This window comes from Populus nigra, chromosome 1 (assembly GCF_951802175.1).
Source record: "Populus nigra chromosome 1, ddPopNigr1.1, whole genome shotgun sequence".
Taxonomy (NCBI): Eukaryota; Viridiplantae; Streptophyta; class Magnoliopsida; order Malpighiales; family Salicaceae; genus Populus; species Populus nigra.
The window spans coordinates 29,386,658-29,398,841 of NC_084852.1; positions in this window are offsets into that span (position 1 = coordinate 29,386,658).

Sequence of the window (12,184 nt, forward strand, 5' to 3'; positions counted from 1 at the left end):
CGATGTAGCTATGATTGCCATTCTTCAACTTGATTGGGATGTTGCCTTTACCTTTGAATGAAACTTTTGATGTATCTCCAAAGGTGACTAGACCTTGTATGGTCTCATCTAGATCGCCAAATAGATCTCGTTGGCCACACATATGATTGCTGGCTCCAGAATTAAGATACCAAATATTCTCTTGATTCTTGTCAAGTCCTTGTTGGCTGGCATCCTCCTCTGCATAGTTGGCATGCTCACGTACCTCTAATGGAGCTTTCCCTTGACATTCAGTGCTATAGTGCCCAAATTGATTGCAATTATAACACTGGATATTCCTCTTGTCACGGTTATTGTAACCGCCTCCTCTTCCTCTAGGAGTGAATGATTGTTGTCCACGGCCTCCTCTAATGGTGTTTCTACCACCTCTTCCTCTGAATCCTGTATTCCAAGAACCTCTTCCTTGGAATTGCTGAAATCCTCCTCGTCTTTGTGGACTTCTTCCTTGAGTGGTATATCCACTTGTTGAAGTCTCCCCTTGCTCATATATGTCTTTGAGAGACAACTTTGCTTGTAAGGCATGCTCAATTGCCTTATCTCTATTTTTTTTCACGATCTTTTGCTCATTAGCTTGCAAAGAACTCATAAGCTCATCCACCATCAACTTGTCCACTTCTTTGGACTCTTCAATAGCGACAACAACAAAATCAAATTTTGGATCTAGGGATCTCAAAATGTTCTCAGTAATTCGAGCATCTGTGAGGGCTTCTCCATTTCTTCTCATCTGATTGACTATCACCATAATTCTTGTGTGATAGTCAGAAATAGATTCTGAGGTCTTCATTTGCAATAATTCAAACTCACCTCGTAAAGATTGGAGTAGAATCTTCTTGATTCTGTCAGCACCTTTATATTTTTGTTGGAGAGCCTCCCATATCTCTTTTGATGTTTCTACAGAATCAATAATCTCGAATATGGCTTCATCAAGACCTTGATAGATGATGGTCTTTCCTTTGTTGTCTTTTTTTCAATTGGCTTTGAGAACTTGCTTTTGTGCCTCTTGTAGAGCATCTTCTACTTCTTTGGACTCTGGTTCATTATAACCATATTGCACAATTTCTATACACTCTTGTGAACCAAGAAATGCCTTCAATCTGATGCACCAACTATCATAGTTGTCTTTGGTTAGCTTCGGGATGAGTGTTTGTGTATTTTTTGTAGTCATTTTGCTCTTTGAATGACTATATCACCTCCTGTGAGTTGGATTTGGCAAAACAGAAACTGTAGATCGATCCGGAATGGTCCAAATAGTAGGAAACCAGTCTGACTTTGTAAAACATGGGTCAGAAATGGGGTGAACCGCTCAAAACACCACGTCGGGCGGTTCTCTAGGGTTGAACTGGGAATATTCCAGGGAATATTCTATCTACTAGGCACGGCTCGGCTTCGGTGCGCTGGAAACTCGGCTGGAGGCTCGGCTCGGGATCGGCTTGTTGGCTCGGCTCGGCGCGGATATGGCACGCGTGTGGAGCACTCGTCTTCAACCTTTGGAGTACATAGGCTGTGTGTTGGCGACAATGTAAAATCTTCAGGAGGCGCGTGTGGGTGACCTTCGGATCTGATGAAGCTGATTTTTGCACTAGTGAGTTCGTATGGATGAACCCTACACTGGGGAATGATCAAAACTTGTTTTTAACAACTTTGAAAATTCAGGTATATCCCAAAACACTTCTGTTTTCTGATGAACGGGGCTCTGATACCAATTGATGGTGGGAGAAACCACTGGTGGTGGCTTTGAAACACTCAGAGGGGATAAAACACACTGTTTTATTTCAACAACAAGAAGCTTACAATAACTAAACAAAAGCTTTGAATACACTCCCTCTCTCTTTCTCTCCAATGTTTCTTTCTTCTCTTTTCACACAGAATAGCATCCACTTAGCTACCTATTTATACACGAATTCAAAACAAGAAAATTCAACCTTCAAGTGTGAAGGCGGATGGCGGCATGTAGCTGGTGGCTGGCGGCTGGCGGCTGGCGGCTAGGCGGTGACAACTGGTGGTTGTAAGTGGTGGTGGGTGGTTGCCTTCCTTGACCTTCTAGATATTGAGTTTACTTCAACACATTGTGCTACTGTTTTTGTTGTTAATTACTACATTGTACTACTGTTAATTAGTCTCATGATCTGCATTCTTCTGCTATTTCTTTGCTACTTCTCCAAAGTCAGCTTCTGTTTTTTTTTCTACTCTTTTTCTTTGATATGGATCCTTCGGTTTTTGTTGCAGCTGGCAACCCTTCTTCTCCCAACACCAATGTCAGCGCTTCTTCTCCCAACATCAATGCAGTCATGCTTCCCTCTGTTGTGACAGCAGCAGTTATTCCCCTCTCAAATACACAGCAGGTCATCAACCTCAAACTCACCAATTCCAATTATCTATTTTGGCATATGCAGATGAAGCCATATTTGATTGGCCAAGGGGGGTTCTCATTTGTCTATGGCTCGTATTCTTGCCCTTTTCTACTTAATGTGTCCAATCACTCTATTACCGCCTATGTTTTTTGGGGCCTTTGCTGTGAATTTGGAGATTTGGTTATTAGTCTGTCGACCAAAGTTAAGCCTCTTACGTACTCTGAGCTCCATGTCATTTGTCTACATATGAATTTTTACACAGGAGTGCCTACACCTTCACACCCTCCCTCTGCATATGTTGCACAACATGCCTTCGTTGGATTTAATGGCAGTGGCTCCTCTTCTTATCGTGGAAAAGGAAGAAGAGGAGGCTGGAAAGGTAACTCTCACAGCAATTATAACAAGTACTCTGGCCAGCCTTACTGTGAAAACAATGGGAGCTCCTCCTGGTAGAACACCAGGAGCTACAGCAACAACAAAAACAAGGAAGGCAACACTAGTGGCCTGGACAAATTAGATACCAACTTTGCAACAACATCAAACACTCTGCACAATAATGCTCTCAGCTTGTGCATCATGGGAATCAAGCCTCGGCCAATCTTTCCTTTAGTAATGCTTCAGCAGCAAATCCTGTCACTTGGTTCCCTGATACAGGTGCAAATCAACATGTTACTCCGACATTGCCGGTATGACACATGCAAACCCTTATCTTGGTAATGATCAAATGTATGTTGGTGATGGTAAGAGACTTATTATATCTAATACAACTCATAAAATTATGCATACTTTGAAAGGAACCTTTACTGTCAGTGTTTGGCATCATCGCCTCAATCATCCCAGCTTTCGTATTCTAAGTCTCTTAGAGTAAAAAAAAAAAAAAAGGTTGTATGTACTTCTCGTCCTTTAAATTTTCAATTTCAAGCGTGTCCGTTAGGAAATTCATCTTGTATGTCTTTAGGCCATACAAGTAATCAAGCATCTACTCCTCTTGAACTTGTTTTTGGTGATGTGTAGGGCCCTGATCCTATGTTATCTTCAGATAATTTTTGTTATTTTGTTATTTTTGTGGATGTGCATACAAAATTTATTTGGTTTTATCCTCTTTCCTTAAATCTGATGTCTTCAATGTGTTTCATCAATTTCAAGTCTTCATCGAACGAAAATTCTCTCAAAAAATTAAATATGTTCAAAATGACTGGAGTGGTGAATATCATAAATTAAATTCACTTTTTTAAAACCATTGGTATTCATCATCTCCTTATATGCTGTTGCGATGTCGCGGTCGCACAAATTAATTACCCTAGCTTCAAACACAACACACAAGATAGTATAGAGGAAGCAAGGGGTCGATCCCACGAGAAAGATTCAAGTCAGATTTTTATGCTAGATGATATGCAATTTGGGGGGGGGGGGTTGGACGTTATCTAGGCTAAAGCAAAAGAAAACAGAAAACTATCAAACTAAATTTAATAAAATCAGAAAATTATCAAGAGAACAAACCTTGGTCACAAGCACACATCCACCTACAGAAATCAGAACTGATCATGGAAACGAAACATCAATTTATATTCTGAATATTTATCTCTTCTTAACATTGGTTAGTTAACGGATCCGCCGTATAACTAGCCCTAACCATCAAACAACCACAGTGTCCGCACTAGTAATTTAATTCAATGGCAGCCTTAAGAACTAGATAAGTTGATTAATCAAGAAAACATAACTGTCCGCAGTCTATGTTTGATTTGATTGAATGTTCTCCCTAAGATTAATAACGTAGATCTGCCACAATTATTAAACTCAGTTGCTTCACAAGTTCATATACCACAACTCCGGTTTTGATATCAAAACTTAACAATAGATTGTCTACAATAATAACTTAGAGTCCGCTCTAGCAATTAAAATAAACAATCATAGGAAAAATAAGCATAGGAGAACAAACATATTCATCATATAAACTGAAAAGAAAAGGTAAAATAAATCTCACAGTTCTTGAAATCCGAAGGTTTCCGTGTCCTTTCAACCAAGAAAAAGTGTTTAGCCTTGCATGTTTGTTGAACAACTAATCAAAAAGAAGGAAGAATGCATAATTTAGGGTTTCTTAGAGGAAGGGGGCATTTTTCTCTCCTTGGCTGGCTGCTCCCCTTCTCTTCTCTCATTCTTTTTATATCCTAGGAAACCCTAGGTCTCTATTTTACAAAATAGTCCTCCATTAAGTAGACTGTTTACATTTAAGTACTTCAATAACTATTTTCCTAAAAAGAAGAAATAGCCTTGCATGAAATCTTCAAGCTTTGATTTAGAGGAGCTAAATTGCTGAAATAAAAACTTGGATATCGGTTTAAATGCTTCGGAATGTCATTTGGACTCGTTTCTTCACGAAACCTGTTTGCTGGCAGAATTCAGATGTCATCTTTGAAAAATCATATCTCCCTCATATGACATCGTTTTTGGCTGAAATTTTGAGCGTTTATAGAAATTTGAGTCATGAATCCAACAAAATTGAGTTTGCATCAATTGGACTTCTGTAGCTCCAGATATTCAAGTTGGAATGGCCGAAGGTCAACACTGGCAGATTGCGAGATTTGACTTTGAAGGCTGCGATTTCCATGCTCTTCCTTATTTTATTTTCTTGCCTTAGATGTCCAGAAAGGTATGGATGTTACCTTTTTAATTCCACTGGAATCACTTCATTTCAACCTCTAGAGCTCACGCTCTGCACAAAACATCGACTGAAGGTCAAATCTGCCAATTATCTCCAATTTACTCCTTTTTGCATCTTTCATCCAAAAGTGCCTTCAAAACATAAAACAAAGAATATCAAGGCATTTTATATATAAAACATAGGCAAAACACTAGTTAAATGTGGGTGAAACTATTGAATAATATGGTTGCATCAAATACCCCCACACTTACCTCTTGCTCGTCCTCGAGAAAGGATAGGTAAAACCAAATTGAAGTTAAATTAAATGAAATCACTATGACTAATCTTCTAATCTCCCATCAATATCCAAGAATATATGCATTATAAACAAGAACACAATTAAGAAGGATAAAGAGTATAAATTTTCATGAATTTATTTACATACAAACTTTAAAACTTAATTAATCGTCGGGATTTAAATGAAATCTATGCCATGCCAAAGTGATAGGTCCTCTCATTGATATACACTCCAACACTCTCGTGTTTAGGGCTTATGTGTTTAAATCTCTCAAATTCAATCAATGAATATGTTCTACTATAAGCTTGCTCTTCAATCTCATCTCCATTAATAACATATTACAAACAATGCATGAATCAAAAGGTCTTATTTTCTGGTTGTAATGGGGCTAAGGTAAAGGTGAGGGTGTTTAGGGCTTGTGTGTTTAAATCTCTCAAATTCAATCAATGAATATGTTCTACTATAAGCTTGCTCTTCAATCTCATCTCCATTAATAACATATTACAAACAATGCATGAATCAAAAGGTCTTATTTTCTGGTTGTAATGGGGCTAAGGTAAAGGTGAGGTAAAAGAGAGTAAAAGAAAAAGGTTCAAACCAAAGAAAGTAGAGCATTCTGAAAAATGATATTTCAAACAAGATATTCCATCGAAGCACATAAATTTTCCATCTTTAATCACCAATGCTTAACTTCTTTTGATTTCAAGCTTTTTCAATATAAAATCTTAAGAACATAAAGGAACACTTTTTTCTTTTTCTTTTTCTTTTTTCTGTTTTTTTTTTTTTTTTACCTTTGGCAACTTTGCCCATCTTTTCATCAAACATCACTTCTTCTTTCTTTTCACATAATTTCCAACCATAATTCCATGAAATATCACTAGTATATGCTCTACTAATCCTTGGCCAAGGGAAAAGGAAAACATATATAAAGTTAAGGCTTATACATGGATAAAGCAAAGAAAAGATAAACAAGCTCAAAAGGGGTTTACTAAGGATAATATGCTTTAGGTTGGCTTTTTGGCTCAAATGGTTAAAATTCCTAATGCCTTTATCATCTTCATGTATGTATGTAATATGAATGTAATCTCAACAAGATATGAAGCAAGTTCTAAAGATACATATCATTGAAAGAAGGCACAATCAAAGAATATAATGTTGAAGGCTCAAAAGCTTGCATTGGTATAACACTATAAAGTCAACATGGCATATTCTCAAAGTCAATCCCTAAACCAATTAAACCTTAAAACTTGCATGCACACTCCTTCATTCGATTTATATCTTCATCTATCTCAACTAATTCTCATACATAATACTCATATTCTCAAAAACCAATGGGAGTTCAAAAGATCAAACATAATAATTTTTTTTTATTTTGAAAAATAACAAAGAAAACCAAAATTAGAAAACCAACATTCTCCCAATACCCCCACACTTAAAACATAACATTGTCCTCAATGTTAAAATAAAAGAAAAGGAATATTGGAGAATGACAAAAATAAAGTAAAATGCGAAAAATAAAAGACAAGGGAAAAAGAAAGCAAATCTGTTTTTTTTTTTTGTGCTGGGTTGCCTCCCAATAAGCGCTTTTGTTTTATGTCATTGGCTCGACATGTTGCATGCTTATTCTTCATAGATTGGTTCAGCTAACTCCGCAGAAGCGGTGAGTTCTGTCGTCCAACCTTCATAGAAAGGTTTCAAGCGATGCCCATTGACCTTGAGTACTTTGTTGGTTTCTAAACTTGTAATTTCAACTGCACCATAAGAAAAAACATTAGAAACAACAAATGGTCCAATCCAACGAGAGCGTAACTTTCCAGGAAAAAGTTTCAAACGCGAATGATAAAGAAGGACTTTGTCTCTAACATTAAACTCTTTTCTTGTAATCATTCGGTCATGAAGACTCTTAGTCTTTTCTTTATAAATCCTTGCATTCTCGTAAGCATCATTTCGAATCTCTTCCAACTCTTGCAATTGCAACTTTCTTGCAATCCCAGCAGCATCATAATCCATGTTACATTTTTTAATGGCCCAAAAAGCTTTGTGTTCAAGCTCCACCGGTAGATGACATGCTTTTCCATAAATCATCCTATAAGGTGACATTCCTATAGGTGATTTGTAAGCAGTCCGATAAGCCCAAAGTGCATCACCAAGTCGTAGACTCCAATCTCGCCGGTTAGGTTGCACTGTCTTCTCCAAAATGGACTTGATTTCTCGATTTGAAATTTCAGCTTGGCCATTCGTTTGAGGATGGTATGCTGTGGAAGTTCGATGAGTCACATGATATTTGCGTAACAATGCTTCCATTGAACGATTGCAAAAATGAGTGCCACGATCACTAATGATAGCTTTAGGGATTCCAAACCTGTCAACTATGTGAGTCCTGACAAAATCTAAAACAACCTTAGCATCGTTAGTTCGTGTGGCTTTCGCCTCAATCCATTTGGACACATAATCAACAGCAAGAAGGATATAAAGATTGCCAAAAGAAGAAGGAAATGGACCTATAAAATCAATACCCCAAACATCAAAAATTTCACTCACAAGAATATTTGTTAAAGGCATTTGATTCTTGTGAGTGATATTACCTGTTTTTTGGCATTTTTCACATGATTTGCAAAAATGATATGCATCCTTAAAAATAGAAGGCCAATAAAAACCACTTTCAAGTACCTTGTGGGCCGTTCTTTTTGCTCCAAAATGCCCACCACAAGAATGAGAATGACAAAAGGTAAGAATGGAATGAAATTCATCTTGTGGTACACATCTCCTAACTACTTGATCCACACAAAATTTCCACAGATAAGGAGTATCCCAAAAATAATATTTAGCATCAGCTCGTAACTTGTCTTTTTGGGATGTAGACAAACCTGGAGGGAATTCTTTGGTGACTAAATAGTTCACCAAATCAGCATACCATGGTCTTGTAGAGGAATGTAACACATACAACTGCTCATCGGGGAATGTCTCTCTTATTGTTTCGGTTTGTATATCCTCGGTCCTTAGTCGGCTCAAGTGATCAGCCACATGATTTTCGGCACCTTTTTTGTCTTTGATCTCAAGATCAAATTCTTGTAAAAGCAAGATCCACCTAATCAATCTTGGTTTGGACTCCTTTTTCTTCAAAAGATACCTTAAAGCTGCATGATCAGTAAAAACAATGACTTTTGTACCAAGTAGATATGACCTAAATTTTTCAAGAGCAAACACCACTGCAAAAAGTTCCTTTTCAGTTGTATGGTAATTGCATTGTGCACCGTCCAACATGCGGGAAGCATAGGCGATAACATGCAAATTCTTCCCAATTCTTTGCCCAAGGACAGCCCCTACCGCATAGTCACTTGCATCATACATTATCTCAAAAGGCTCATCCCAATTTGGTGGTTGGATGATAGGGGCAGATGTGACACGCCTCTTAAGCTCATCATGGGCATCTTTACATGCTTGATCAAACACAAAATCCACTTCTTTGGCTAATAGTTTGCACAAGGGTGCTGTAATCTTTGAGAAATCTTTAATAAAGCGTCGATAGAAACCTGCATGGCCAAGAAAAGAACGAATTTCCCTCACGCAGGAGGGGTAAGGCAATGATGAAATAACGTCTATTTTAGCTTTATCAACCTCTAATCCACGTGAAGACACAACATGCCCAAGAACTATTCCTTGTTCTACCATAAAATAACACTTCTCATAGTTTAAGACAAGGTTAGTTTCAATGCACCTTTTCAAGATCAAAGATAAATTTTCTAGACATTTATCAAAAGAATCACCATACACCGTGAAATCATCCATGAAAACCTCAATTATTCTTTCAACATAGTCAGAAAAAATACTCATCATGCATCTTTGAAAAGTTGCAGGTGCATTACAGAGACCAAAGGGCATTCTCCTATATGCATATGTACCAAATGGACATGTAAATGTAGTCTTTTCTTGATCCTCAGGATTAATAACAATCTGATTGTATCCACTATATCCATCAAGAAAGCAATAAAAAGACTTACCTGCTAGGCGTTCAAGCATTTGATCCATGAATGGTAATGGAAAATGATCTTTGCGTGTAGCAAGATTTAGCTTTCTGTAATCAACACACATTCTCCATCCACTCGAGATGCGAGTAGGAATGAGCTCATCATTTTTGTTTTTCACCAACGTGATTCCGGTCTTTTTAGGCACCACATGGATTGGCGCAACCCATTTACTGTCCGTGATGGGATAAATGACTCCTGCATCTAACAGTTTTAAAATTTCAGCTTTCACTACCTCCATCATAGGCGGGTTCAACCTCCTTTGCATTTCCCTTGTTGGTTTCACATTGTCCTCCAATAGTATGTGATGCATACACATTGAGGGACTAATGCCCTTGATGTCAGCTAAAGTCCATCCAATGGTCGTCTTGTGATCACATAACAATTTCACAAGTTTTTCCTCTTGCGTATTTGTCAAACCTGATGCTATAATAACGGGAAGTGTATTGTTGTCGCCAATGAATACATACTTCAAATTATCGGGCAAAGGTTTCAATTCTAACTCGGGTGCCTGTAAAATAGATGGCAAAAGCTTTTGATGTGAGAGTACTAAATCAACAAAGACATTACCATGGGGAACAGTTTGCAATGATTGCAAAGCCAATGCTGATTCGTGCACGTTTTGGGGAACACATATGTGCCTCTCCATCTCTTCTATCTCGGTAAAATCATAGCCATAGCTCAAAGCTACGCTTAATCCATCCTCACAATCAAAATCAAAAACTTGCTGCACACACTTATCAACTTGGTCATAGCATGTGATAGAATAAACATTGCTATAAGGATATTTCATTGCATCATGAAAATTAAATTCAATCTTTTCATCTCCTACTTCCATAGACAAAGTATCCTTACCACAATCTATCCTTGTATTGGCAGTTTTCAAGAATGGTCTCCCAAACAATATAGGAGTGTTGTTTGATGAATCATAAGAATCATGTTCCATATCAAGAATATAAAAGTCGCATGGAATGACCAAACTATCAATCTTAACTAGGACATCTTCTATCACACCAAGTGGGTAAACAAAACTACGATCCACAAGTTGTATTACAATGCTAGTTTTATTCAAAGGCTCAAGACTAAGAGAATCATAAACATGTTTGGGCATAACACTAATGGATGCACCTAAATCGCATAAAGCTCTTTTAAAACTAGCATTACCAATAACACATGGGATAGTAAACGCACCTGGGTCTTTTTGTTTCAAAGGCAGATTCTTTTGAACAACGGCAGATACAACTTCACCCATACTTACCGTTTCATGACCTTTCAATTTGAAAGCTCTCTTAGTAGTACACAACTCCTTCAAGAATTTTGCATACTTGGGAATTTGCTTGATAGCATCAAGCAAAGGAATGTTGAGTTCTACTTTCTTGAAAACCTCTAAAATCTCTTTTTCTTTGTCCTCTTTCTTTGACCTAGAAGAAATCACAGGAAAGGGTGGAATTGTTTTAAAACTGGAAGTCATTGATTGAGGACTTACCTTTAGAGTGTTGGTCGTGGTTTCAATTTGTGAAGGAGAAGGATGTTTCTTTTTTGTACTCAATTCAGTTTCTATCTCTTCTTCTTCCTCCATCTCAATTTGTTTCGACCTTTTCTCTTCAAGTTCTTTCCCACTTCGCAGCATGATCGCACTAACATTCTCTTTTGGATTCAATGCTTGGGAGGGCAATTTTCCATTCATTTGTGCTTCCAATTTCCCCACACTTGAAGCTACTTGCCCCATTTGCTTCTCCAAGTTGTGAATACTTGACCTTGTTTCCTGTTGAAAAGACATGACATTTTGTTGCAAGGTCACAGTGTTAGAAGCCAAAGTTTTCATCATCTCACGAAGATCATCACTGGATGACGACCCCATAACATTGGAGTTTGTGAATGAAGGGGGTTGTCTTGCTTGATAATTCTGTTGGGGCTGAAATCCATGGGGATGGAATTGTCGGCCTTGATTGCCTTGTTGAGGCTGGTTCCCATACCGTAGGTTGGGATGATCTCTCCATCCAGGATTGTACGTGTGGGAAAAAGGATCATACTTACGCTGAGGTTGTCCATTGAATGCTCCATCAACTGCATTAGCTTGTTCAATGTAATCTTCTTGCATTGTTGGGCACATATCTGAAGCATGTCCTTGTAAGGAGCATATGCTACAAACTTTCACCTGCTGTACATTGCCACAAGCCAAAGAATGCACAAGAGAAGTAAGATCATTAACTTTATTCTCAAGGTTAGAAATACTTATCTCATTTACTCGTTTATTTGCAAAGTCTCCACGAGTGCCAAACTGTTTCGAGTTGGCTGCCATGTTTGAGATCAATTGGCGTGCAGCCTCGGGTGTCTTATCTACCAATGCCCCTCCACTTGCAGCATCAATGATACTACGGTCAGTAGGCATCAATCCTTCATAGAAATATTGAATGAGCAGCTGATCGGGTATTTGATGATGAGGGCATTGAATGCACAGTTGTTCAAATCTTTCCCAATACTCGGAAAGTGTCTCTCCATGAGATTGTCGAATCCCACATATTTCTTTCCTTATGTTGGCAACTCGAGATGCTGGGAAATACTTCTCAAGGAAGATCTTCTTCATGCCATTCCACGTTCCAATTGAACCTGGGAGAATGGAGAAAAGCCATACCTTTGCTGCCCCTTTTAAAGAGAAAGGGAAAGCTTTCAACTTAACTTTTTCTTCATCAACTCCATTCGGTTTCATGCCAACGCAAACCATATGGAATTCCTTGAGATGAGTATGAGGATCTTCTCCTGCAAGACCATTGAAAGTTGGTAGCAAATGTATAAAACCAGATTTGAGCTCAAAGTTTACATTATTGTC